Here is a 6,468-nt window from a genome sequence, read left to right as displayed (position 1 = left end):
TGTCAGCGAGCGCATTATTACCACCTGCACTGGTGTAAGTCAGGGTTTGACAAATTTGCTTGGAATCTAGGAGCCAGCTAAAAAAGTTAGGAGCCAGAAAACGCACCCCGTCCCGACGAGCTTGCGCGCAGAAGCGAACACATACGTGAGCAGCGCCCGCATATGTAAACGGTGTTCAAACCACACATGTGAGGTATCGCCGCGATTGGTAGAGCGAGAGCAATAATTCTATCACTAGACCTCCTCTGTAACTCAAAACATGCAACCTGTAGATTTTTTTAATCGTCGCCTATGAAGATTTTAAAGGGTAAAAAAGTTTGTCGGCATTCCACAAGCGGACGCAATTTTGAAGCGTGACATGTTGGGTATGAATTTACTCGGCGTAACATTATCTTTCATAATATAAAAAAAAATGGGGATAACTTTACTGTTGTCTTATTTTTTAATTAAAAAAAGTGTAATTTTTTCCCAAAAAAGTGCGCTTGTAAGACCGCTGCGCAAATACGGCGTAACAGAAAGTATTGCAATGAGCGCCATTTTATTCTCTAGGGTGTTAGGATAAAAAATATATATAATGTTTGGGGGTTCTAATTAGAGGGAAGAGGATGGCAGTGAAAATAGTGAAAAATTACATTAGAATTGCTGTTTAACTTGTAATGCTTAACTTGTAATACCAACGGCCACCACCAGATGAATGAATGAATGAATGAATGAATGAATGAATGAAAAACTTATAAAGCGCGGCGCATGCGAACTGAATCGCTTCTGGGCGCTAGTTGTTCGTGTCTCATGACATCAGAAGAGCAGAGTTTTGATCTGTCTTCTGAAAGTCAGGTGGTTTTCCTCCAACCGAATGCTGGTTGGCAAAGCGTTCCATAGTCTCGGACCTTGAAAAGCAAACCTTCTTTCTCCTTTGGACTTGTATTTGGTTTTTGGTACCCTGACCAGATTTTGGTCGGTGGATCGCAGAACGCGATTCGAATTGTGAGGTTCTATCTTGTCGCAAAGATATTGCGGAGCCTTCCCATGGATGCACTTATGTGTCAGGCAGAGTGCTTTGAATGAAATTCTGTCTTTTACTGGCAACCAGTGAAGGGTTCTCAGCGAAGGTGAGATTGATTCCCATTTTTTTCCCAGTCACCAGTCTGGCGGCTGTATTCTGAACGACTTGCAGACGGGAGATTTGGTACTTTGGGAGTCCGAGGTAAAGGGCGTTAGCATAGTCCAGTCTGGAATTCACGATTGTTCCCACCACGACTGCTACGTCTTCTTTGGGAATAAATGGAATAAGTCTGCGTAGTAGGCGCAACAAATGGTGCGCTCCGCTGACTACTGACCCTATTTGTGCGTCCATTGTCATGAAGGTGTCGAAGATGACCCCGAGACTTTTGACTTTGGAGCTAGGGGTGATGATTTGGCCCAGAATGGGCGGGGGTGTCCAGGTTGTTGCCAGTTGACTCTTTCGGCTGGCGTGAAACATAAGGAGTTCTGTTTTTGAACTGTTGAGTTTAAGATAACTCTTTGTCATCCAGTTTTCTATCAAAGAGAGACATTTCTCTAAACTGGGATGATGATCCTTTTTGTTGCAGATGCGAAAATACAGTTGCGTATCGTCTGCATAAGAGTGATAGAGTAGTTCTTGGCTACTGATAATATCAAAGAGAGGGCAAAGATAGATGTTGAAAAGCACCGGTGACAGGGGGGATCCTTGGGGGACTCCACATGACACCGTGTGCTTTTCCGACGTGAAAGAACCCAGTTTAACTGTTTGTGATCGGTTTTCAAGAAAGGAAGAAAACCATGGTAAATCACCTTCTGCGACTCCTGCTACCTTGGCTAGTCGCATCAGTAACAGTTTGTGGTCTACCGTGTCAAAGGCTGCGCTTAGGTCCAGCAGAACCAGGAGACAAGATTCTCCTTCGTCTGCGGCCTCGAGGGCATCGTCCCATATTTTGAGTAAGGCCGTTTCTGTCCCGTGTCCGGGACGGAAGCCTGATTGTAATGGATCCAGTAGATTGTGGGTATCGAGATGCTGTTGCAGCTGTTGTACCACTACTTTCTCCATTATCTTGGAGAGAACATTTAGGCCTGTTATGGGACGGTGGTGAGTTGGGTCCTTGGGATCCAGGTTAGGTTTTTTCAAGATGGGCTGGATTGTGCCCTCTTTCAACAGGGATGGCACTGTGCCTTCCTTAAATGACTGGTTTATAAGCTGTGTGATGGGTGGTGCCAGGATGTCGGCACATTCCTTCAGCAGTTTGGTGGGGATGATATCATTGGGCGATGTGCTGTTCCGCAAAGCACCAATGATATTTTTTGTGGTATCGATGGAGATCGGTTCCAGAGTGAACTTAGTTGATTGTAGAGCGTTTCTGTGGGTGTTTTGTGGTTGATTGACGGTGGGGTTGAGGGGGGTATTGTTTTGCAAGATGCTTTCCCGGATTCTTTCAATTTTGTTGATGAAGAAATCCGATAGTTCATTACAGAACTCTTGGGTGTCTGAGTTGGGGACTTCAAGACATCCTGGATTCATGGTCTGGGTGACCATCTTGAAGAGTTCGCGGGGGCGGTTTAGGGCGCTGTTAATCGCCATAGAAAAATGATGTTTCTTGGCTTTGAAGATTTCTTTATGATATCGTGTTGTTATTGCCTTGTAGATGATGAGGTTATCCTCTGCCGGGCTTCTTTTCCAGGCGGCTTCCGCCCTTCTGCGCTCTTGCTTCAGAAGCGACAGCTGGTTGTTGAACCAGCCGGACTTTCTTTTTCGGATGCAGGCTTTGTGTTTCGGTGCTACTAAATCGGCTGACTGTAGCAGGGCTGCGTTTATGGCCTCCAGTGTATCTGCGGCTGTTTGATGTGGATGGATTGTTTTGATTCTGTTTCCCAAGGTAGATTTGAAGAGTTCCGAATGGAGCTTCTTCTGAGATCTAGCCCAGTGTATTGTCACCGGCTTGGGTGCTTTTATCACTGGGGGAATTTTGGAGATTATGAAATTAATTGCATGGTGGTCTGTCCATGGCAATGGTTCATTTTCTAAAATGCTTATTTTCAGATTTTGTCTGAAAATTAGGTCGAGTGTGTGACCTGAAGCATGTGTTGGCCCGCATATAAGTTGCTGTAGCCCTAATCCCTCCAGGTGATCGAGCTCACATCTGGTGGTAATAACTTGTAATACCAACGGCTCACCACCAGATGGCGCCAGCTCACATCTGCTCCCCCCACTTCCACCCTGACTGCGGGCCATTTATAACTGGTCCGCGGGCCGCAAATGGCCCGCGGGCCGGTACTTTGAGACCACTGCTCTAGGCAAAAAGGCGAGTTTAGATGGAAGCTTAATTAATCGATCCAGTGTTTGAGATCGAGAAAGCTATGCAAGAGTACTTCCTACTAAATGATACCCACAAGATCTCACCTGTGACACTGTGGACCCACCCACAAGGTTACTATAAGAGGTAAACTTATCCAAATTTCCTCCCTATTACACCAAAATAACCGCTCTGAAATTGATAGGCTAGAAAGGGAATTCCTATGTCTAAGTAAAGAACACAAACAGAACCCTAAACTGATACGCATTACAAAACTTGATGCGGCACGAACGGCTCTTAACTTAGCACTCACCTCCAAGGCAGAGAAAAGCCTGCACTGGAGTGGAGCACATTTTTACTTACATAGAGATAAATTGGGTTCTATGTTGGCATGTAGACTCCTTCTTCAAACTCGCTCCCACACCCTACCTAAAATCAAGATTATAAAGTGTTTAAGGAGTTTTTTCAAAAGCTTTATAATCCAGGGATCTTTATAGATCTCAACCGGATCTAGACCGACTATTCGATTTAATTCAGGTCCCAGAATTGGAAGATCATTATTGTCAGAGGCTAGAACAGGCGATCTCTACAGAAGAAGTTTCTCAAGTAAATAAAAATCTAAAAAGCCGTTCCGCTCTGGGGCCCAGATGGTTTCTCCGTCCCTTATTGTAATACTTTCTCTAACATACTCTCTCCTTATCTAGCCCAGTTCTTCAATGTCTTACGACAAGGTGCTCCTTTAGTCAGATCCCTTAATTTAGCATACATTTCGGTAATACCTAAACCTGGGAAAGACACAAGCTTGGTGAGCAAATACCGCCCAATCTCACTTATAAATAATGACCTTAACATCCTGACTAAAATCCTTGCAGACCGAATGGCATCTTTGACAGGACTATATATCCATAAGGATCAAGTTGGCTTCATACCAGGTCGCCTGGGTCCTGACCAGATCGGTGGGGCGATAGACATCATCTTCATCCTACACTCCAAGTGTAGGATGGCGGGCCAGCTCAAGTAGGCAAGCTGCTTTCATTAGACCTACAAAGATCCTTTGACTCAGATTTTTGGCCTTATATATTCTCCATCCTGAAATGATGGGGCTTTGGAGAGACATTCTTAAATATAATTAATGCCTTATACCGAAGCTCAGAATGCAGGCATTTTACTCTGGATCCTTAAACATCTCAAGAGGCACTAGACAAGGCTGTCCCTTTCACCTTTGATCTTCGCCATAGCAATTTAATCGCTAGCAATAGCTATCAGGGGCCATCCCAACATACACAGCATTAGATGCGGACCCCAGACCCATAAGTGTGCCTTATTTGCAGATGACTTGTTACTTTTATAACCTTCCCTGTGACTTCTCTTCCCAATGTCTGCCACATCCTAGAAATATTTTTGAAAGCCTCCGGCCTGGGTGTTAATTATAATAAATCGCAAGCTCTAAATATCAACCTCCCATCTCCTCTGGTTTCAACCCTCCAGGGACAATTCAGGTTCTCTTGGAGTAACACATTGATCCCATACTTGGGAATCACACTAACACCCAGAATAGATCAGCTTTATACCGCCAACTATCCTCCCCTGTTCGAGACATTTTAATCTGAACTTGTTTAATGGGCCCCCCTTGACCTTTCCAGGCTTGGGCAGATCAACTCAATAAATATGACCCTTCTTCCTCAAATCTTATATTTCTTTAGGTCCCTCCATATCCCAATATCTAGAGAACACCCTAAACGCCTTTAGGCACAAATCATCAAGTTTGTCTGGGGCTAGAAGAATCACCTCTTATCTAGAGTGGTGCTTTTTTTCCACCTACACTCAAGGCAGTTTAGGATTACCTAACCTCTACTGGAATTACCAGGCACCCCAATTGGCTCAACTGTCTGGGATTTACTTATGCACCATACTCCCCTGATAGATAGGTATAGAGAGGAAGGCACTAGATTACTTACTATGGTTTCCTCCTAAACTTAGACCCCTGATCCTTGCTCCAACCCTTTCCCACTCCTTTGTTCTTTGGGGCTCCCTAAGAAATCACATGCAACTTTAGGAACACACAGTTTCCGCCAGGCATGGAAATTAATGCTTTCAAATGGTGGCTGGACAAAGGCTTATATAGAATCGGTCAGTTCTTTTTACCGTCTGGCCCTCTAAATAAAGGATATTGCGTGAGCAAATTAGATATGCCTACCTTAGAGAATTTTGGGTTCACTCAAATCTCCCACTTCTTAAATAGAATATGGAACTCCAAACCAACCCAACAGAGTCTCACACCCTATGGTGTGTGACCCAACTGTGGTGTGGTCAGGCCATGGAGCAGAAGGGGGAGATTTCAGTGATATCCAGATCACTCTCTTCAAACCACACCAAGACCAAGACCCTTTACATTCTCTTAAATGTAGTGTTAGCCAAAGCTAACCTTAAAGTCTTGATGAGATGGTACTTGGTCCCTGAGAGACTGTCAAAGCTTTATCCATCTACCTCTCCAATTTGCTTCCATGGTATGACCACGTTTTCAACATGCTTTGGAAGATCTCAAACCTTCCCATCCCAAAATCCCCACACATTGCTCTACTCACTTTCCCAATCACAGCTGCCACTAAAAACCTACAGCGACTGATCCTCTTTGTTCTCACAGATATTAAAATGACTATAGCTAAGGCGAGGAAGCAACCCTATGTATCTTTTACTAGCGCTAAGAGGAAAGTCTCCTGGATCATGGCCCAGGAGAAGATGGTTAGTAAGCTCCTAAATACTTTGGAGAAATTTAAGTCGACATGGGAACCATGGGCTAACTACATGAAAATATCACTTTAAGGTTAACCAATTAGGTTTCTAGATCTGCACGTTCAATTACCTCTATTCTGGTCTCTCATTTCTTCTTTATATCACTGCTTCTATTCTCCCTTATACTTACCCTGCTCTTCTTATTAGACATATATTCTCATTCTTACTTCAACAGTTATGCAGATTTGAGAGACTAATGATGAGTTTCTATTGATTGCTGAGATCTGCCTTAATTCTTACTATCCACAGACCCCATTAGGGCAGTAGATAAACTTAAAGCTCTCTTCACTTGCCTTAACATGTGGTGGTGCTACAACTCATGACTTATAGCAGGGAAATGCAAGTAGCGAACCTCCATCTGTTGCAAAAC

This window comes from Rana temporaria, chromosome 2, assembly GCF_905171775.1.
Source record: "Rana temporaria chromosome 2, aRanTem1.1, whole genome shotgun sequence".
NCBI classification, from domain to species: Eukaryota; Metazoa; Chordata; class Amphibia; order Anura; family Ranidae; genus Rana; species Rana temporaria.
Note: the sequence above shows the minus strand (reverse complement) of the source record.